General features: G+C 36.7%; 1 long non-coding RNA gene across 1 annotated transcript in view; it reads left to right on the plus strand.

The window, feature by feature from the left end:
* LOC144241755 (uncharacterized) overlaps positions 1–23,573 on the plus strand; it is a 67,979-nt gene that overhangs the window by 22,849 nt on the left and 21,557 nt on the right. The window contains exon 2 of the long non-coding RNA XR_013338183.1: positions 12,724–12,814. This is a non-coding gene — a long non-coding RNA (uncharacterized LOC144241755). The remainder of the gene's footprint in view (positions 1–12,723; positions 12,815–23,573) is intronic.

Genomic DNA, 23,573 nt, shown 5'->3' on the forward strand with positions numbered 1-23,573 from the left:
AGTAAAAATGATAATAGATAACCCTATTAGGAATGTTTTCACCCGCACAAATAACAGAAGACCTGTTGCGGACTCAGTATAAAAATGATGAAATAGGGTGAATTTTTCTCACATAGAAAGAAAGCTGCATATGGGCACCTGTTGCCCATATGTTTAGTTAGGTGTCAGTTTAGTTAGGGTGATGATATTTGGACTGCAATTCTCTTGAAATTGTCCTTCGCTTGCTGCTTCCATCACATATTTTGGCTCTGGCTCCTGATATGAGATTCACATTTGAGGAAGAGAAACTGAGGAAGGGGTGATATTAGGTATATATGCTCCCTTTGAATGGGAAAGTGAAACCTTTTTCAGAAACTTTCAGAAGACTTCCACCTACAATAAATTGACCAGAACTGCACCTCTAGCTCAAGAAGCAGGAACGTACGCACTTTTCTAGGCATATTGCTATTCCACTCAGATGAAGTTTGTCAGCAAAGAAGGAGAAGATCAAATACACAGTCAACAATTTCTGTCACAGTATTATCTACTGATTCTTCCATGTGCCAAGTTCTGAAATGAATGTATTATATGAATCATTTCATTCATTCCTCGCTTTTAATACAATGAGGTGTTTATGATTATTACTAGTGTTGTTTAATGGTTTTTTAATAAATGGTTTAATAAATGGTTTTTTAATAAATAAGAGAAGGGAGGGAAGGAAGGAAGGAAGGAAGAAAAGAAAGAAAGAAAGAAAGAAAGAAAGAAAGAAAGAAAGAAAGAAAGAAAGAAAGAAGGAAGGAAGGAAAGAAGGAAGGAAAGAAAGAAGGAAAGAAAGGTTGATTTCTATGGCTCTGTTTTTTCATTAGACTTTTTGCATGGGAATAATTTGAAGTCCGTCAGTGTCACATAGTTGATGCTATTTTGTTTGCCAAAAGTTACTTGTTTTAACTGTGTTTCACCCAGCATTTGCATTGGAACCTTGTGGTCAAGCAATGAGCACCAGTCCAGTGGGTGTTCTTGTCATGATGAGCCACCAGTACAGATAAGGATGCTCCAGGGAGAATCCTGCTCTCAGATAGTACCTTGACAACCAAACCTGAGACTTTTCAGAGTAGGAAAGAGACTAGCAAAACATGGAGAGAAAATGAGGCAACTGTGAATTGTAGTTAAAAGCACAGGAATTGAATATACCTGGGTTTGAATCCTAATACATATGTACTAACTGAATTGGGGCATGTTACTTAATCTCTTAGAGCCTCATTTTCTTCATCTGTAAAACAGAAAGGATATAATACTAATAGCTGAGAATGAACTTAAAGTTAATGTATGTAGTTCCTGGTACACAGGTCAGTATTCAGTAAATGACAATTATTTACATGAGATACACAGGGCAGATTAACAAAGCATATGGTTGAACACAGGCATCTGATCTCAGGGGAAGTAGGAGACTCAAGGGAAGTCTTTTCTTATTGGAGATCCTTTCTTCAAGCTCACTTTATCTTATGTCTTACTATGCTCTATCTTCAGCTAGGGCTGTTATTCTGAAATACCCACATGCTGGCTCCCTACTCTTCTACCCACAACTATCCATCAGAGTCCATGTACCCACTAGCTCTGGGCAGCTTTGGTTACAAGGCAGAAGTTATGACAATTCTAGCCATGGGGTCTTTGCACTGTTGGTGAGATTGATCACAGGAATAAGCTGGACACTTCTCCCACTATGACTAGTCAGATCAGTATAGCAGCCCGATATATCTGAGGAAGCCATAGCCTTCAGGGTCTACTTGTAAGAAAGCAGAGTGTTTTCCACTGTCGTTAGTGACTTCTGCACAAAAAGACTTAACTGCTAGTAACACAGAAGGAATGGATTAGCTATGAACTGTGACTGGAGCCCCTAAGTCTGGGATAATAGGGCTGAGTAGTATGACATGAAACTGTTTGAGGAGATGGATTGGAGAATTTAAATGTTTACTGACAAGTAAAATAGTTTTTGACTTTTTTGTTGTTGTTGTTATTAGATTGACTTTTGTTTTAAACAGTCTACCTTGGCCATTTGAATTATAGTCTATACATTTTCTCAATGGTGATCTCAGCTTCCATCTATTTCAATACAATTTGACATGGTTTGTCTTGAGTTTTCCTTGTTAAAGGTTACATCTGCATTCCAACTCCCTTTGCCAAGTAGCTGTTGCACAAAACAAGTATGTAAAATCTGTGCATGTATTCCATTAGGATTAAAACCCTCTAGCTGAGATTTAGGAAAGACATTTTAAACACAAAGTATTTAATCCAGTCACCTAGCCACTGCACCATGGAGAAGAAGTGAGTGTAGAGGGGAGAACGGATTCCCATTTCTGTAAGAACAGTATACACATATACAGAGTTTATTTGTTTTACATAATAACAGATTCGGAGAAGTTTTCAAAATAAGAAAGTTAGTTGGTTAATCAAGGCTTATTTCTGAATCTTTTGATAGGCTATCTACAGACTGCAAGCCAATTCTAAATGCCCTACATTTTTTTCCCCCAAGAATGTCTCAGTATGTCAATTTTTTTTTTCCAGTTTGGAAGAAAAGAAAGCAAAATAATTGAAGTTTTCTCAGCCCAAGTGAAAAGTATTATCTCTTTTCTGAAAGTAATAGGCCAGCCTTAAGCACTTTTCTTAAAAAAATTAAAAATTTTATTAAATTAATAAAAAATAATAAATGACAGACAACTTTCTTTCTCTGCATTATAAGGAAAATTATATTTTTCCTCACAATTGGGCAGCACTTCAACAACAGCAAAAAAAATGCCATCTACAGAGATTAAAGATTGTTCCAGACAGCTAATTTCTCAAGGCATAGATTTCCTACAGCCAAAAATGAGATGAACTCTGGGATCAGGAAGAAAGCTTTCCAAAGCCCCAGTCTGTAGCTGAGCTGAAGTGCCCAGTGTGACATATTTGGATGATCCAATCATGTTAAAATAACAAATGCTCTCTTAAAGAGAAGGTAACCTCTAATATCATTAGAGACCCCAGTGTTGCTCTGATAGTTATGGTCTTTTCTTTTCTTCTTAACTGTCATCTGATAACCAGTGGGAAGCCAGGAGAACAAAGACATCTCAAGCACTGTACATCAATGAAGGAATCAGTTCTACTACAATGACAACTCAGCTGGTGGTTTTGAAGGTTTATGCCATGAGCCAGCATAAAATGTAATCACCTTAGGAGTCGGGGCTATTATGGAATAGCAAGAAGCCTAGCTTTAGAGCATGAGAGGATCAGTAGAAAAATATTTTATTGACATGGATGATGGTAGCATAGATAAAATTTTCCACCATTTCAAAAATGGTTTTAATTAACAATTCAGGAAAAAGGAAAGCCTTACATAACATTTATGTGGAAAGTATAGTCGCAAAGGACAGCATGGGGAAATTTAGAAGAATAGCAGGCATGTTCCTTTAACACCACTGGCACATCCTAGTATAAGATCTGACTAGTCCCATTTAGCTGTGAAAAACCACTGCAAGAGGAACAGCTTTCTTAAAAGTGATTCTCTTTAGGGGTTCCTGGATGGCTCAGTCAGTTAAGTGTCAGATTCTTGACTTCGGCTCAGATCATGATCTCACGGTTTGTGAGTTTGAGCCCTGCAGCATCGAGCTCTGTGTTGACACCATGCAGCCTTCTTGGGATTCTCTGTCTCCCTCCCTCTGTCACCCCTCCCCCCCACTACTTGTGCTCTCACTCTCTCTCCCTCTCTCTCAAAAATAAACTTCAAAAAAGTTAATTTTTAAAGTATGCATATATTTCTTCTATCACGGACAACTCAATAAGATGATTTTTCCATTATTGCACTCACTCCAGTAAGAAAATATTGTGATATTCTAAAGTTCTAGAATCAAGCTTGTCAGAGTTTACTAAGTTTATTGTTATTCTTGTAATATTACCTGGTCAACTAATGAGAGCAAAGCATGTGTAAGTGAGCAAGGTCCATGTTGATTATATTTCCTTATTCATCTAAGTTTCAGGTATATAAGAAGGTCAGTCACATATATCCCTATACATTCTCTCTTGTGAAGGTGTGATGTTCTCCTTTTCCACAACATAATCTAGGGACTGAGATGTGTTTGTTTATCTAAATTTCAGTCTGTTCTGTCCATTTTCTGACATTAAAAACTCTTAAGACTCCCTCCTAAGCCTGTTCAGTTATTGCTGTTATCAACAATCATCATCTGCTCTCACCAAACATTAACTATAAGGTAGACACAGTGTTATATATTTTCTATACACAATTTCATTACAACCACCTTGTGGGAAAGATACTATTATCCCCACTTTCTGTAAAATAGAATTTAGGCTCAAAGACATTGATTGACCTGCTCAAGGTCACACAGTCAGCAAGTCACAGAGATGGAATTTGAACCTAGTTTGTCTGAACTCAAAGCTAAAGTATTATACTATACCAGGTACTGAGCTAAACTTAAACCACTCCTACAACTTTAAATTTTTTTGTTTTATTTATTTTTGAGAGAGGGAGAGAGAGAGACAGCGTGAGCAGGGGAGGGTCAGAGACAGAGGGAGACACAGAATCCGAAGACAGCTTCTAGGCTCCGAGCTGTCAGCACAGAGCCTGATGTGGGGCTCGAACCCATGAGTCTCAGATCATGACCTGAGCCGAAGTTGGAGGCTCAACTGACTGAGCTACCCAGGTGCCCCCCAACAACTTGAATCCATTTGCTTGTTAGAGTTTTACACTGCAGTGACCAGAGCTCCTCATGTAATACCCAGCAGACGAAAACTGCAGTTTAAGTTTAGTTTAAGTGTTTGGGGAGAGTTAACTGCAACAATCTAAAAATCACCTTCTCAATAAAAATGTTTTGAAAACCTCACCCCACATTATGTTTCTACCATACTAAACCATTTGTATTCTAACTGGTTCCTGCTTTACATGTGACTTTGTTTGCCCACAATTCCCTTCTCAAAATTTCCAAAATGTCCAGCTTTTCTTATCCAAACATTTACTGTGCATTATTATTAGTGTTGCTAAAAAGATTTGCTCTCTCCAAAGCCCTCTGCCAAATGTTAGGTTTCCTGCATGTGTTAACACCTTGTGTTTGGGTTCTCTCATCTGTGTGCTGAATGCTGAAACTTGTTCCCTATGGATACTCCAAGCTCTCTGGCCCATAGCCTTGTGAACTAACCCTTTGTTTTCTGCCACAAACATGAAGGAGTACAGAAAATAAAGCATCCTATAAAGTCCTTTTCATATTGTGAGCTTAGAACAGCCCCATTTCTACCTATACTACCCCTCCTCAATAGAAGAGAGATATAGACACTATTACAATTCCTATGCTATATACCTGGTTATTTAACTATTTTATACTGCATTTCCACATCAAAAAGAGTATTTTGTTGAATTCAGTGACTCATAACTCTTAAATCTGAAGAGGATCCTAGATTCTCTTCAGTCTTTTTGCACAGAATTTTAAGAGATCTTTTGGACATTACATGAGGCTTTGAAAAGAAGAAGTGTTTACTAGCACTCTTCTACTCAGAATGTCCCATTAACTCCTGGGACTGATGTTTCTAACACCTATGTTAGGTGTTAGCTTGGGGTGTTGCTTCTAGGTTAGCATGTGTGTGAGGGATAGACAGAAGCACATCTCTGAGTAGCTTTGCTGTACACAATACTGTACTAGCAACTAGTAAAGATAAAAGGATAGAAGCCAAGACTCCAGGACTGTAGCTTTGCTGTAAAACTTCTGATTGAATTTAACACAAAGTGTTTATAAGTGCAAGCACTGTGTTAAGTACCTTACACGTATTATTTCCATTAATCTCCAAGAATACCCTGTGGGGCAAAATAATCATTAGTTTTTGTTCAAAGTTGAGGCAAAAGTCACAAAAAGGTTCAAGAATGTGCCTGTGTTATCACAATCACTGAAGCTATAGAGTCCAAGTCTGGAGTCAATACTCTTGACCACTAGACTAAAGTATGCTAGAATTTACTAAAACACCACTGAAATAAACCTCTATTGCCTCCAAATAGGATGAGACATAAGAAAAGTTTAACAGACAATGACATAATAAGTAAAGAAAGACTCTAGACCAGATAAGAGATAATTTTCCTAAATGCATTGATTGGTTTTACCCAATTTATTCAAAAAAGCCTCTGTTGAACCTACTTAGTATGTGCCAGGTACTGTTCTAGATGCTGATGAAATGTCAGAAATGACTACATGATAGTCCATAGGGCTGCAATTGATCTGGTAAGAGGACCAATAACTTAATATTGCAAAATAGGACGTTTTAAAGTTTATTTATCTATTTTATTTATTTATTTATTTAGAAAGAACATGTGTGTGCAAGAGAGAGAGAGAATGGATAAGCAGAGGAGGGGCAGAGAGAGAAAGGGAGAGAATCCAAAGCTGTCAGCACACAACCTGACATGGGTCTTGATCTCTTGAACCATGACATAATGATTTGAGTGGAAATTAAGAGTTGGACACTTAACCAACTGAGTCACCCCAGGTACCTCACAAAAAAGGAAATTATACAGAACACAATTATATGTTACATGTAGCTTGCTTTATGTACTCCTGCTTAAATCAAACCTTTAGAAACTATATACTAAGAATATATTCTTCTAAATTCTACTTTCAAAGAATGTCAATAGATGTTCAGAGACAGAGGGCTAGATTCACAAAAATCTGGGAAATAGATTTATTTAGCAAAGGACTTTTCAAATGTGCCTTTTAGTTTTGAAGAAGGGAAGAGATCATACAGCATTTCTTCATAGATCATTTAATGCTTCTGGAGTTCAAAGTAAATCATTTGGATAATTCTTTTCCATGTTAATAACAACAGCTAATATATATTGATTGCTTACTTTAGGTAAGGTCAATGGGTTTTGGTCTCAGTAGAATGTAATTTTCATTTTGTCAGTTGCTGCTGTTGTTGCTGTGTTATTGTAATCACTTCAGAAACACTGAACCAAATATCCAGCAACTCATATAGATATATGTATATATATATATATATATATACACACATACATATACATATGTATATATATATGTATATATATATATGAATATTACTCAACCATAAACAAGAATGAAATCTTGCCATTTGCAACAATGTGGATGGAGCTAGAGTATATTATCCTAAGTGAAACAAGTCAGTTAGAGAAAGACAAATTCCATATGATTTTACTCATGTGGAATTTAAGAAACAAAACAGATAAATGTAGGGGAAGGGGGAAAAAGAGAGAGAGGAAACCATTAGACACTCTTAACTACAGAGAACAAACTGAGGGTTTTCTGGAGGAGAGGTAGATGAGGGATGAGCTAAGTGGGTGATGGGTATTAGAGAGGGCACTTGTGATGAGCACTGGATCTTTAAGTGATGAATCACTAAATTCTACTCCTGAAACCAATATTATACTGTATGCCAACTAGCTAGAATTTAAATAAAAACTTGAAACACACACACACAAAAAAAGAAAAGAATTGTAATGTTGTTCATATATGGGCTTTAAGGGTAGATAAATAAGCTCCCTGAAATTATATGAAAAAAAATCTCAGTATGAAATGCCGATTCTGATGAACAACTAAAATTGAGAACCATGCTAAGTTCTTCTTAAGCATTATTTAATAGTCTCAGTTGCTTTATTTTTTTAAATTTTTTAATGTTTTCTTCATTTCTAAGAGAGAGGGAGAGAGAGAGCATGAGACAGGGAGGGTCAGAGAGAAAGGGAGACACAGAATCTGAAACAGGCTCTAGGCTCTGAGCTAGCTGTCAGCACAGAGCCCTACGCGGGGCTCAAACCCATGAAACATGAGATCATGACCTGAGCTGAAGTCGGCCACCCAACTGACTGAGCCACCCAGGCACCCCAGTCTCAGTTGCTTTAAAGCATAGTTTCTCTGAACATAGTTCAATATATATTAGGATTGGTAAATGTTGGCTTTAGGACCAAATTCCCATGTCCTTCATCTGTGAAAGATACCTTCTGCTGTGAGCCACACCAGCCTCTTTGGATGGCAGTCACAACAAGGAAATGGCAGTGTTTGTATAGCTCCTGCCATGAGAAACAAAACCTGGTATCTCTTTCTGCTACTACTGGCTCATGTTGGAAATGAGCCTGCTGGTATTGACCAGGCCTCACAATATTCCATATCAGACCAATATTCTGAACACAGATACCTCATAAGGAAAAGCATATTCTGCCTTTACAAAAGAGATTTTAGATGAAAGCTCTGTGGATGATTGTCAAAAGGTTCTTCCTATGGGCCTTGCAGATCCAACACTTAGATAATAAAGGGGGTTAAGAACACAAGAGTTACAACTGAGCCTGGTCCCATGTCAAAAGAGCCTAATTTAGAGTTAAGGTACAGATAAGGGCAAAACATAACTTACTAATTGGTGATGCATAACAGTCCCTTCCTCAAGGCCTACATTCCACAAACACCCTCCCTACTAGCAGCTGGGATGAGGATAGATAAGAGTAGTTAACACATACCTAAAAGCAAAATGTTAACATATTTAGGGCCCCCGTGCTGTTCACACATTCAGCATCAAATAGGTTTCCACAAACAAACCAGTTCAGAAACATTCATCCTCTTGAGAGCCAGACAGAATGACTCCTAGCTTATCTATATACAACTTAACCTATATATTATCCTGTTTTTCACTAAGAGCATCCTGTTAATTCCTTGGTTGTAAATTCACTATGACTGGGATAATTCTGCAGAATATCAAAAACTTGTTATCGCAAAAGGCCTCCCATTGTAGAAATTCCTTTCTCTGACTTCATGTTGTTGCTGAACCTTAAAATAAAGACACCAAAACCGACAGGACAGAGATGGCTGCCTGGTGATCAGAAAGAATCTCGGGGCTCTCTCACTCTCTCTCTCGCCAACACCGTCCATCCTTCAGGGACCCCTGGGCCTGCCAGAGCCGGCCTCTGGCAATCTTCAACTAATGGCTCTGTTCTTCCATTTTCCAGAGTGGGCAATCAGAGTGGGCAAAGCCAGTAAAGTAGCCATTATACCACTAATAAAATGTTACCACTTTTATGAGATTTCTTTTTCTATTATGTACATAAATACTCTGGTAAAGGGGAGTTGGTTCCAATTATTTTTCTCTTAACCTAGATGAAATCACATTACAAAGAAAGGAATTTTGAAGGTTATGGGAAGAGAGGGCATATGAGGTGTTACATTCCCAGCTGAGGTTTGAACAGTTAAAACAGGTAAAGCAAAGGTAACACCAGAATGAAAAAATGGAAAGAAAAACAAATTTGGAAATCTTAAAATTTTGCTGAGGATTCAAATCACTCTAATCCTGTAACTGAGGTTGGACTGCTTTAAAACATGTTTTGAAAATATTACCACTTATTTGTTAAAATTTACCATTCTCTGGCTGCAGGTAGAGAATTTCTCCTGCTTTCCACACCAACTTCCCTATTTGCCTAGAGGGAAAAGAAGGTTCAGGACTAATTCTCTGGTTGTATGTATTCTCTTTTGAACCTCTTTTTAAAAAGTAAATTACATTAGACTTTAGAAGTCATTTCATGAGTTTACCAGTCTTTTAAGTATTATCAACCTTCTCACCTTGCATGGGAAAGTTAACCCCCTGGGATAAAATTAAATGTCTTAGACCCCAAAGTACTTTGAGTCTCTTTTCTGAACTCCTCATTTCCACTGGCATTTTAAGCTTGAAAACCCCAAATAACCATTAGAAGTAAATTATCTATAAACAAATGAAACACTTGATCTTGGATCAAGAAATAGATTAAAGAGGCAATCTATAAAATACGAATGGGTTACAAAGGTAAGGCAAGAATTTAAGATCTTATTGAGACTGTAAATAAGAAATGCCCAAAGAATGTAAAAATAACAGTCCTAAGCAAACCAAGGAAGATAAAGAGCTAAGCTAATGGTAAAAATTCCTTATTCATAATTAATGCTCTATTTATTATGTTAAGCAGAGGATTGGGCCACGTGTACACCAGTATCAGGATTATTAAAGGAATACAGCACAGCAGTTAATAAGAAAAACAAGAACTGTGATCCAGTTTACATTGTAAAAAATCAAACCATATGAAATTTATCCTTTAAAAAAAGTGGCAGAATCAACGTGTTATAGGAATGACTGCCTGGACACCTTTATCCAGCATTTAACTTATCTTTTTTTGTAATGTAACAGCAGAATAGGCAAATGAACTTAATGGCAAAAGAAGTACATTTGTAGCAACAAAAATTCCCTCTCTTTCTAAATCTGAATCAAGAGACCTGAAGCTTTTGTTATTCAATCAGATTGTTGGTTTCATGGAGATGATCAATATTGTCAATGAGTGCTACCTAGTATCTGGTCAGGGCAGAAAAAAACAATGCATTTGGGGCTGAGCTACATTCAGCCTGAGATGCTTGGGTCCTGCTTTTGGCACTTTTTCATCTTGTAAGGCTGTTTGTGTACAGTGCTGACAGTGTACAAATCATGATAAATCTCTCTCTATTAAATGCACTTAAGGTTTGGGGACTTTGTGTTTTCCCACCTGGAAATAGACTCCCTGCTCCCTTTCTCCCCCTCACCCTCCATATTTAATGCAGCATCTTGCCACCCTAGCATTTAACAGTTCTGAAAGATGAATTATTATCAGTTATTTCCCTCAGTCAGCAAAAATACTCAGGCTATGGAACCAGAGAAAGGCACAGCTTTTTCAAATGCCTGTCACCATATTTAGCACAAAGAAGGGACAGTTTTCTTAATACCTCTACATTTCTCATTCTCTGACATATGGACATTAGGTATGAGTGGTTAGCAGCTTATGACTGTTAATTATCATTCTTGGTGATCATTTGCATTTATATAGCAACTTTATAGGAATAAATAAAATCATTAAAGCTATTATACTAATGAATTCAAGGTGGCAAGTGTCATTACCTCCATATATATATTGAGACAGCTAGGGTCTCAGAGGAGCCAAAAAAAAAGGAGCCAATTAAGTTTAACTCTCCTATGTGCCTCCCCCAGACTCAAATGGTTCCCATGGAGCTTTCAGGCCTTGAGAGAAGTCCTCCAACACTTCAGTGAGGTTATTTCTGAGCCTCATATAATAAAAAAAAATTTGGTTTTTGCAAAATTGTTGGGAGGCTCTGAACTTAAACTTGTATCAGACAAACCCTATGTCCCAGCTTGTATGTGTTTATCTTCATCAACAGATCCCCAAATTCTATCTGAGGGTGGCTCCTGAGACTGAGGGACTAGACATTCTGCTCCATTATTCCCATCAAATTACCAGTCTTTTGAAAGGTCTTAAAGTCATAGTCTCTAAAGACTGAAGATGACAGTAAGGTCATCTGCTTTAACTCTGTTAAATTTCCTCTATGGCAGCATACCAAGAGGTCTAAATGCCAGCTGTGTAGCCAAACCACCACTGATGAAAACTTCTCAGCAATATAAGTCTCTCATTTATTTGGCAGCGTTTGCATATGTCCCTGACACCCCCCAAGATACAGTGACAAACTAGAGGAACACAGTCCCTGCCTCAGGTAGCTTTACCACATCCCTGCCTACCAAGCTGTTAGGATTCCACCAAAGCAAGTTGAAAAAAAGACAGAATCTGCCTTCTCTGAGCACCACCTTTGAGATGCTCTAAGCCTGTTGGACTTGGTAATATATTTCAAATATTTCAAGAAGACAATTCATTGGAAGAAAGAGCCATTTTCTCTGCAATTTAAACTTTTAAATCCTAAGACTATTTGCTCAACCTTGTGCTTATCTACTATCTGAATTTGATAATCATTTTGTGTGCTGTTTGTAAATACTGTGCACAACACTGCTCCTTTCCTGGCTTATGAGTAGGAGGAATACTTGTTTATTTCTTTGTATTCCTCCAAGGTTGGTACCACAACAGAACAAAATATGCTGGAAATCTTTAAGGATGCCTTATTTAAGTGCTTTGTGAGATAATTTCATGGACCCTCTCCATAATTCTGTTAAACGAAAAACAAGGCATATTAAAAATTCTAAGAGTTTGAGCAAAAATCAATCCAAATCAGGCCATAGTTTAAGCAGTTCATTTATTTGACAAAGCATAGTTGGCTGTTTGTGACTGGTTGATCTTCTTTAGATTTCTTAACCTTGAGGCATTTATACCCTTAGGTTTTTGTTTTGCTCACTAGGCTGGGAAGGCATTAAAACCATCTCAGCCTAATGGCTCCCTTAACTGATTTAACACTTCCACTACAAAGACAGACCCTAGGGGCACCAGGGTGCTCAGTCTGGTAAGCTACCAACTTTGGCTCCTGTCCTGATCTCAGTTTGTGAGATCAAGCCTGATGTATCAGGCTCTGTGCTGACTTCTGAGCCTGCTTGGCATTCTCTCTCTGCCCCTTCCCTGCTTGCACGCTGCTCTCTTTTTCTCAAAGTAAGTAAATATGCATTTTAAAAAAACAGATGACTCCTAAATTTCATAAGTGAACAGTTAAGAAGTACATATTTTTGGATATAAGTGATTTATTTAACCAATGAGAAAAGTTGTGAGTTTCTAAAGTCAGATCTGTCCTAAATAGACAGATTTCTAATTGAAACCTCAAAGTCACTAACGGCAAAGAAACAAAAACCTTTGCATTCTCAGGCTTTTGACTTTATAAAACTTTTTTGTCATAATATTGTGTCTGCCACTAGATTTAGGAATCAGAATCAGATAATGCACACTCTGACACCCAACATTTTTATCACATACTCCCCCAGGTACTTCTTTGAGGCTCAGCGGCATATCACAAGCAATCAAGAACAATTAAATTATTGTTCCGGTCCCATGCTACTCTTCTGTTACATTAAGGTAATAGTACTTTCTTATTTATCCCAAGACAATCTTTCCCTAAACAAGTATACAAAAATCTTAAAAATGAGATGGAGAAACAAAAAGAGGGGGGAAGACTGTCTATTCAGGTAGGGTCTGAAGGAATCCCCAGGGTTCAGGATTTGGGTTTCAACTTCAGATTTTTTTTCATGCCTAGAGTTGATCATTGGCCATTTTATAGGACATAAACACGTAGGTTAAATTATGAAATATTAATTTTCAAAAGGGAATTTAACTTTTGGTCACTAGAATATTTATGTTTAAAATTTCAGGGTACTACTTGCTAAGTCAGTGTGCGTAAGAAATTAGATTATTAGTCAAAAGGCTGTTATATGAACATGGTTAGTACAGTGAGAATAAATTAGAACAAAGTTAATGCACATGGACATTGGAGTTAGAAGTTCGAGGTTTAAAATCTAACTCTACCGGTGCTAGATGTGAAAATAATTATTCTGTGTCTCAATTTTTTTTTATCTTGGTGTAACTATGTACCTAATTCACATGTTGTAAGGAACAAGTGGATATGCAGAACACAGCTTGAGTAAGCACTCAATATATATTAGACTTTTTTTTTCATATCAGAGTAAAAAAAAAAAAAAACATCTTTAGTCTAAAAGCATATTTCACCCAGGCTCTCAAAGTCTGATGAATTCTCTGATCACAGTGGAATTTACCTGTCTGGTGATAACCAGATAACCACAGTTCACCAGATTCAGTATTCTTTTCCTCTGGGAAGCTTAGTTAAGTTTTCCCAGATTTGTGCCCTTTCTCACTATACCCACTAACAAAATTTTCATTATTCTGGGCTTCACTCAGCTCTTCTATCAAGCCTCCTCCTGGTGTCTATACCTGTGTCCTCACAAAAAGTTTCAGATGTTGCCAAGTCCTCTATATATCTGCAAACCATCACTTAGAGTGAGACTTTTGATTAATGGGTGATTTACGCTAGGTTCACTTTAGCACTAGCTTTAAACAGTCACCCAGAAACTAGTTTCTGAAAATACTTTGGTGTGTAAAGTCCCCATATGCTTACTAGAACTAGGATACTCTAGAGCTGCACTCTACAATAAGATAGTCACTAATTGCACATCCACTGATCATTAGTTGTGTTGTGAGTATAAAATTCACACTTGATTTCAAAGACTTTAGCATGAGAAAAAAAATCTCATGAATAATTTTTTATGTTAATTACATGTTGAAATGATACCATTATTGACATATTAGGTTAAGTAAACTACATTTTTAAAATTAATTTCACTTCTTTTTATTTTTTTAACATGGCTATTAGAAAATTGACAATTACATATGTGGCTCATACTATACTTCTATTAAACAGGACTGTTCTAACAAGGGGAATAAGTTTTCACAAGAAAATCTGTTCCCACATAGAAGAACTTTCCTAAAACAAACCTGTAATACATATGACAGGATCCAGCAACTTCATTTTTTTAAATAGTATATTGTCAAGTTCATTTCCATATAACACCCAGTGTTCATCCCCACAAGTGCCCTCCTCCATACCCATCACCCCTCCTTACTCTCCCCCTACCCCATCTGCCTTCTGTTTGTTCTCAGCATTCAAGAGTCTCTCATGGTTTGCCTCCCTCTCTCTCCCCAACTATTTTTCCCCTTCTTCTCCCTCATGGTCCTTCGTTAAGTTCCTCCTAATCCTCCTATATGTGCAAACATATGGTATCTGTCCTTCTCTGCCTGACTTATTTCGCTCAGCCTAACACCCTCAAGGTCCATCCATGTTGCTACACATGGTCAGATTTCATTCTTTCTCATTGCTATGTAGTATTCCATCGTATAGATAAACCACATCTTCTTGATCCATTCATCAGTTGATGGACACTTAGGCTCTTTCNGTGTGCAATTTTGAATGGGATCAGTTTTTTTATTTATCTTTCTGTTGCTTCATTGTTGGTGTATAAAAATGCAACTGATTTCTGTACATTGATTTTGTATCCTGCAACTTTGCTGAATTCATGGAACTGCTCTAGTAGGCTTTTGGTGGAGTCTGTCGGGTTTTCTATGTAGAGTATCACGTCGTCTGCGAAAAGTGAGAGTTTGACTTCTTCTTTGCCAATTCTGATGCCTTTTATTTTCCAACAATTTCATTGTAAGGGATTATCCTGATATAATTAAATGCATATACAATGATGTTCATCACATCATTATTTTGCAAACAACTTAAAATATCCATCCAGATGGAACTAGTGAACTAAATTAGGATACATCCACACTGAGGAATGCCTTCCTACCCTTTAAAGCATATCATTTCTATTTCTTATAGTGGGCAGCCACTGTTTTCACTTCCTAGTCCCTATTTATACTATTTTTCAGGAAAATTACCCCAATTTTCTTTGGAAAAAAAACTCTGTTTACATTCTCAGTATCACTCTCTGGGCTTGTCCTACCCTTTTCATGTAGGTGGCATGTAATCTCAATTTGACTAATTTATATCCTATCCTCTTGGACTCAATATTTGGCTCAGGTGTGGTCACTTGATCCAAACAGCCCAATCAGAGTTAGGTTTTGTACTTTCAAAGAACTAGACTTGAAGGTGAGAGGATCATCTATAAGCTTGTTGATATCTGCAGCTAAGTATCCCTTTCTTCATGACCAAACATATGAAGCTCATGCCCTCATGCAGTCAACACACTAAGGTAATTTCAGAGTGCTTTAGAGTAAATAAAATAGAATCGAATACATACAGGGTGGGGAGGGTCCTACCTTATCTGTGATCATCAGAGCAGGCCTTTTGAAAAAGATGACATTTGAGTTGAGATCAAAAGAAAAGGAAGCAGCTACTTGAAGACCAGGAAAAATATGATGGACCTTCATCATATGCAAGGTTTTTAAGGCAAGAAATATCTAGACATATGTGAGTATCAAAAGGAAGTCTACTGGAGCTAGGAAACCAGGGGAAAATGCTAAGAGAACTTATAAAATCAGACTACAACCAAATCACATGTCTTACAGACCATGACAACACTTCAATTTATTCTACTGGCAATGCAAAGTCATGGGAAAGTTTTAAGCAGAGAAATGATGTCTATAAATGTTAAAGAAAGCTTTTCTGGGGAACTTGGGTGGCTCAGTCAGTTAAGCTTCTGACTTCAGCTCAGGTCATGATCTCATGGTTCACGGGTTTGAGCCCCACATAGTGCTGTGTTTGAGCCTGGAGCCTGCTTCGAGGATTCTGTGTCTCCCTCTCTCTCTGCCCCTCCCCTGTTCATTCTCTCTCTCTCTCTCAAAAATAAATAAAACATTAAAAAACTTTTTTAAAAAGCTTTTCTGTTTTTCCTTTTTATGATAAGTTTTCCACAGTTAAGTATCTTTAACTCACTATAAGAAAAAAAAGGTACATATTCATAATTATCAGAGTACATATATTTATAAAATCTCTAGCATGTCATAATTCCCATCATTATTTTGTAAAACATGATGATTATCCCAGTGACTGTTTAAGTTCAGTATTATAAAAGACAGAGGTACATTGTTCCTTGAGTCTAGTTCTCATTCAACCTGAACAGAGTCCTAAAGACAGAGACTATAGAAACAAGAGGAGTTGGGAATATTCTCAAAAGGTCAATGAGTGTTCCAGGGGAGAAATGATGAAGGAAACCACGCAAATTGGTAGAGTCCCTGAAGGTCTGTTACTGAAAGAAATCAAGCCAGCTCTAAAAGAAAAATTGGCAATGAGATAAATCTTTAAATGCCACTTCACATTTGGTATTGATTTATTTGCTCCTGGATTTAACTAACATGCCATTCTTGAGGTCACATCTGTAGGAAATCAAGAAAACACCTTTTCCCCTCAAGCAGATGTTTGAATGCCATTTGCCTTTACTAATGGCCGAAAATAACTTTGTTTACCAAACCAATCCACTTGGGCTTAGGTAACATATTAAAATTAAAATAAGCCTAACCCAGGGCCAGCTTTTTGAAAACTTGTGAGTTTTGTCTGAATAAGTAACTTAGTCTCAGGCTTCCAATTCTGAACACTTTCTATGATCTCAGAAATGGCCTTTTTAAAAACCTTGTTCAGCAGTAGTGCCCCCATCACTAGCCTCCAGACCACCTCCTACCCCATTCAAAACCTACTTCTAATCACAAGTAGTGAAAATGACTAAATAAAAGTGCTAAACATACCTGTGGCTGTATATATTTTAGTGAAATTTAAGTGTTTCTTTAACAAATATTTGCTGAATAATTACTATGATCTATGCAAAGTGCTAGTTATAAGGAGTACAATGATAAAGCACCCTACTCTAGAAGCTCAGAGTCATGTCAGTACAGTGGGATAAGTCAGATGATGGATATACATATGATGTACTATAGGGGCATAGAAAGGGTATGTGGGGGTGCTCCCTGGAAATGACAATGTCTGAACTGATCCTTGAAAGATAGATAAGCAGAGAAGAAAATATTGGAAGGTACTTCAAGGAGAGGAAAGAGAAAACATGAAGTGTGAGAGACTGTACCACAAATCTGATTGTGTAATTTCAGGTATCAGACAATAGATGGAAAGAGAAGGAAATACATTTGGACCTTTCTCAATGCCTGCAATCATGTGAAAACAGAATGCAGGTATTAAGCTAATTTTGAAAATAGAAGACATGGATAGAAACAAGTATAATCAAAAGTTTAGGAAAGTTAATAATAAACTATCTAATAAAGTGGAACAATATTCACTCTATTTCAAATAGATCCCAAAATTATATATTGCAATCTATTCATTTCAGCAATATTTTGAAGCACCCTTGTAAAAATCCGTACTGACAAAATAACAAGCTTCCAGCTACCACAAATTTGAATCCATTACAGTGTTATTTCCAAACCACACTCACCCTGAGTTGCTCAAAGCTAATGACTAAACTTGCTTAAGGTACTATAGCTGTACCATTTCTACCAACATGTGATTCCTCTGCTAGGTAATCTTTACTCTGTACCTCCCCTTTGACAAACTTTCTCAGAACTGCATTGCAGCCTGCGGTTTCTAATATGCAATCTTCTTCCTCCTCTCTCTCATTTTCCAGGACTCAGACCTGTATTATAATCTGAAGAATCTGTCTATCTATTCTTTCTTCACCTCCTTTTATCTTTACAGGAATTGTTCCCAATAAATCGCTTGTGTGGCTAATTCTATTTTGGCCTACACTTCTTGGAGGACTCTAACTAAAATGGAATCTTTATGCTTCCTAGAGGTGGACTCTATTAACACTATTGATGAGTGAGAAAGACAGTATGTGAGCTAATAGGGTACTATTACAAGAAGAAAAAAGGTATCCATTCACAAAATGATATAGTGAAAATGAGGTATTATACAGTAACAGTTCTTGTCAATAATTTAATAATTTTTCTCTTCTATGGCATTTCACATTGCTGTACTACTGTTCATTAGTTTGTGCTTAGGATTTTCTCTGTTCTTGGCTTCCATAACACATCTTATAGTTTTTTGGGATCTTCTTATGCTGAATAGCCTTTAAACATTATTATTTCCCATGTATATATTATTGACCTACTTCTCTTACTCTACATAACTACATCCTCTTATTGTACTGCTACTAAGTATGAAATGTATTTATGTGTGTGTGTGTATAAATATATATATATATATATGTAGTTGTTGTAACAAATTCTTGCAAACTTATCAGTTTAAAACAAGAATTATTTATTATCTTACATGGTTCCTCTGCCCTTGGTCTCGCAAAACTAAAATTATGGGGTTGGTAGGATACATTCCTTTCTGGAGACTCCTGAGGAAGATTTTACTTCTAAGTTCCTTCAGATTGTTGGCAGAATAAAATTCCTTGTGGTTGTAGGACTGAGGTTTCTCCTCCTTGCTAGGTGTTAACTAGGGGATGACCTTAGATCCTAGAAACTTCACCCTAATCCTTGCATATGGGAACCTATATCTCAGATCCAACAATGGCACCAAGAATCCTTCTTATACTTGGAGTCAATCTAATGTCTCTTTCTGCTATATCTCTTTGACTGACACTTCTGCCCTCCTCTTCTAATTTTAATAGTCCATGTGATTATGTTGGACCCACTTGTTTAATCCAGGTTAAACACTATATTTTAATGTTAACTGATTATATCTGCAAAGTACCTTCACAATAGTATATAGATTAATGTTTGATAGAATTATTAAGATACAAGAATCTTGGGAGAAAAATCCTTAGAATTCCGCCTACCATTATGTATATGTGTTCAAAATACCCAAATGCAGTATGTCCAAAGTTGAATTTATTTTTTTCCCAACTCCTTATCCAGTATTGGTCCTTTCTTGTATTTATTATCTCAGTTAACAGCACAACCATCCAGTATCCAAACAATCAGGAGTTCAGAAACCAAAAAGGGGAAGATGCTCTGGAAAGACCTCAGGCTTTCACTTAGGATGCCAATATTATGTCCTAAATGTTTCTAAAATCTCTCAAATCTTCCTTATTCTTACCATTCTGACCTCATGTTATATCCTCATTATCTTTTCCATATACCTTCATACTATTATATTAATGTCTTAGTTGATCCCCTTATTCCCTACTTTCTATTTCTCTACACACACACACACACACACACACACACACACCCTGCCCTCATTCATCAGAGTGAATGTATACAATTCAGATTGAGTTCCAAATCTAGTAGTGGTCAACCAGGTTATTTCAGAGAATGTATTGATAAAAACTATACATTTGGGAAAATCAGGCATAAAAAAACCTAAAGGCATTGAAAATTTATCAAAAACAAAATTTTGGAGGCTAGAATTTAGAAGAGGAAAGAAAGCAAAGAGGTAAGCTTGACAATTACAACTACTTAGTACTATGTAGCAATTAGCACTACTGTCAAGGAATTTACTAATTCTAACAGCACTGTTGGAGATTTTGAGAAGATATGTAGAGTTTGGGGATGATTCAAGGAACTGGGAGAACCAAAACTGGACTTTAAGATTCACCAAGCAGGAAGGACCCTGGTATATACATAGGCTTTCTATTTGTAACTCCAAAGGTTTAGTCATAGGAGAAGTGTGGCAGCAAGGGGAAGAACTAAATCTCAGCTTCAAATTATCTCAGGCCTTTGTAATAATAAGATGATCTTATATTCCTATTTTCTATAGCTTAGATGCATGCTAGAAACAAAATTAAATCCTTTTTTAAGTTAAAAAACCATCCATAGTTTCAAGCTAATATCACAATTTTTATATTTAATGCCTGGCATTCAGTAAAAGACAGAGATATATGTAATTATATTCTCAAACCAAGTCAATAAAATAAGTGTGATAAATAAGCTCAAATAATTAAAATGCAAGGTGGGGGATTTAATGAAAGAATAGGGGAAACTATAGAAAAGATCAAATAGAATCCTAATACTGAAAAATATAATGACTGAAAACTGATGGCCTTAAGAGTAGACATAAATAAAGAAGAATTTAGTAAACAAGTTCACACTTAAACACAATAATTAGGAGCATTTTCAACAATAGTAAACTATGAAGAGAACAGCCCAAATGTCCATAGACTCATGAATGGATATACTTATATACTGATATACTCTACTATCAAAATAATAAAATATTGCCATTTGCAACAACATGATGTAACAAGAATGTGTTATGTAACAAGCGAGATAACTCTATCAGAGAAAGATAAATACCATATGATTTCACTCATATGTGGAAGTTGAGAAACAAAACAGATGAACATATGAGAAGTGGAGGGGGGGAAATGAGAGGGTAAAACAAACCACAGAATACTCTTCATGATAGAGAACAAACTGAGGGTTGATGGAGGCAGGTGGGTAGGAGATGGGTAGATAGGTGATGAGTATTAAGGAGAGCACTTGTGATGAGAACTGGGTGTTGTATGTAAATGATAAACCACTGAGTGCTACTTCTGAAACCAATATTGCACAGTATGTTGACTAACTAAAATTTAAAGAAAATAATTAAGGGGCGCCTGGGTGGCTTAGTCGGTTAAGCGTCCGACTTTCGCTTAGGTCATGATCTCGCGGTTCGTGGGTTCAAACCCCGCGTCGGACTCTGTGCTGACAGCCAGCTCAGAGCCTGGAGCCTGTTTCAGAGTCTGTGACTCCCTGTCTCTCTGACCCTCCCCTGCTCACGCTGTCTCTCTCTCTCCTAGAAATAAATAAAAAAACATTTAAAAAAAAATAAAAAAAAAAGAAAATAATTAAGTGGGTTTCTTCTAAACAATTTATATTGGATATTGTTTTTCTTAATCCAATCAGACAGCCTCTTTTACTTGTGTATTTAGATCATTTACATTTAATGTAATTATTGATATGCTAGAATTTATGTCTAGAATTTTATTATTTGTTTTTATTTTGCCTTTGGTTTTATTCCTTTGTTTCCCATTTTCTGTCTTCTTTCCAGTTATTTGAATCCCTTTTAGTATTGTGTTTTTATTTCTCTATTTTTCAAACTACATTTTATGTTCAAATTTTTTAGTGGGTTCCTTAGGGTTTATAATAAACATATTAACTTTAAAAGTTAAGAGACACTTTAGAATTAGTATTTATCACTTTTGGTAGAATTAAGAAACCATGCACGATACTCTTTACTCTTCCCCTTTTGTGTAGTTGTCTTATATATTGTATCTATATACATTGCAAACTCAACAAAGTGTGTTATGATTTTCAAACAGATTTGTTAGGTATATTTTTCAGAATATAAGAGAAAATAATTTGATACATAGAACCAATTGCTGGAGGCCTGCTGAAGGATGGACATCCTGAAGGATGGACAGTGTCGGCGAGAGTGAGAAAGCCATGAGAATCTTTCTAATCACCAGGCAGACATCTCTGCTCTGACTGGGGCTCAACTGTATTTTATAATTAAGTGTTTAGGGGATGGCACAGAAATGGCATTTGCCTTAGACAGTGATTTCTGATGACAAATTTCTTTGATATGTAAGAATTTCCCAGAACATAAATTTGTAGAAGACTGATGCATAACTTCAATAGTGATTGAGGTAGGTGATTTAGATGTTTATTCTATGGGGAAGGAAGGTATCTTTAGCATACAAGACAATGTTTTTTAGCATAGCAAAGGCAAAGTTAGTTCTTTGTGAGCAACTTTTTGCTCACAATAGCCTGTTTGCTTAAGGGGAAGTATTAAAAAAAAAAATGTTTTGCAGGAAACACAAATATTTGCTCCCATAATCACAAAAGAAGTTCCTACAATAGGATCCTTCACAAGGTACAATCAGCATATGAAGACCAGAATAAGTCACTCCTACTACCAATCAACAAGATGCCTTGGGGGTTGGTACTCACTTGGAGTGTTTGTACTCCTTCAGGTCTATATTTTTGTATCCTTTGGGTAAATACCTAATAGTGTGAATGCTGGATCATAGTGTGGTTCTATTTTTAGTTTTCTGAGGAAGCTCTATACTGTTTTCCAGAGTAGCTGCACCAGTTTGCATTCCCACTAGCAGTGCAAAAGCGTTCTCCTTTCTTGTCATCCTTGTCAACCACTGTTGTTTCTTGTGGTGTTGTTAATTTTAGCCATTCTTACAGATGTGAGGTGATATCTCATAGTTTTGATTTGTAGTTCCCTAATGATGACTGATGTTGAGCATTTTATCATGTGTCTGTTAGCCATCAAATATCTTCTTTAGAAAAGTGTCTGTTTGGGGTGCCTGGGTGGCTTAGTCGGTTAGGCATCCGACTTTCGCTTAGGTTATGATCTCACAGTTCATGGGTTCGAGCCCTGCGTCGGGCTCGGTGCTGTCAGCTCAGAGCCTGGAGCCTGTTTCAGAGTCTGTGACTCCCTCTCTCTCTGACCCTCCCCTGCTCATGCTGTCTCTCTCTCTCTCCTGGAAATGAATAGAACATTAAAAAAAAAAAATTAAAAAAAAAAAAGAAAAGAAAAGTGTCTATTCATGTCTTTTGCTCATTTTTTAACTGGACTATTTGTTTTTAGGGTATTTAGTTTGATGAGTTCTTTATAGATTTTGGATACTAACCCTTTATCCAATATGTCACTTACAAATATTTTCTCCTATTCTGTAGGCTGACTTATAGTTTTGTTGATTGTTTCTTTTGTTGTGCAGAAGCTTTTTATCTTGATGAAGTCCCAATAGTTCATGTTTGCTTTTGTTTCCTTTGCCTTCAGTAATGAGTCTAGTAAGAAATTGCTCGAGTGAAGGTCAAACAGGTTGTTGTCTGTGTTCTCCACTAGGATTTTGATGGTTTCCTATCTCATATTTAGGTCTTTCATCCATTTTGAATTTATTTTTATGTATAGTGTAAGAAAATGGTCCAGCTTCATTCCATCCAGTGACTGCATGTCACTGTCCAGTTCCCCCAGCACCATTTGTGAAGAGACTGTCTTTTTCCCATGCCCTCCCCACCCCCATTGGATATCCTTTCCTGCTTTGTCAAATGTTGTTTGGCCATATAGTTGTAGGTCCATTTCTGGGTTCTCTATTCTGGTCCTACATGTCTGTTTTTGTGTCAATAACATAATATCTTGATGACTACAGCTTTGTAATATAGCTTGAAATACAGAATTGTGATGCCTCCAGTTTGTTTTTCTCTTTCAGGATTGCTTTGGCTATCTGGGATCTTTTGTGTTTCCGTACAAATTTTAGTATTGTTTGTTCTAACTCTGTGAAAAATTCTGATAGAGACTGCATTAAATGTAGATTGCCTTGGGTAGTATAGACATTTAAACAATGTTCATTTTGACAATCCATGAGCATGAAAT

Source organism: Crocuta crocuta, unplaced genomic scaffold (genome assembly GCF_008692635.1).
Source record: "Crocuta crocuta isolate KB4526 unplaced genomic scaffold, BGI_CrCroc_1.0 scaffold17, whole genome shotgun sequence".
Lineage (NCBI taxonomy): Eukaryota > Metazoa > Chordata > Mammalia > Carnivora > Hyaenidae > Crocuta > Crocuta crocuta.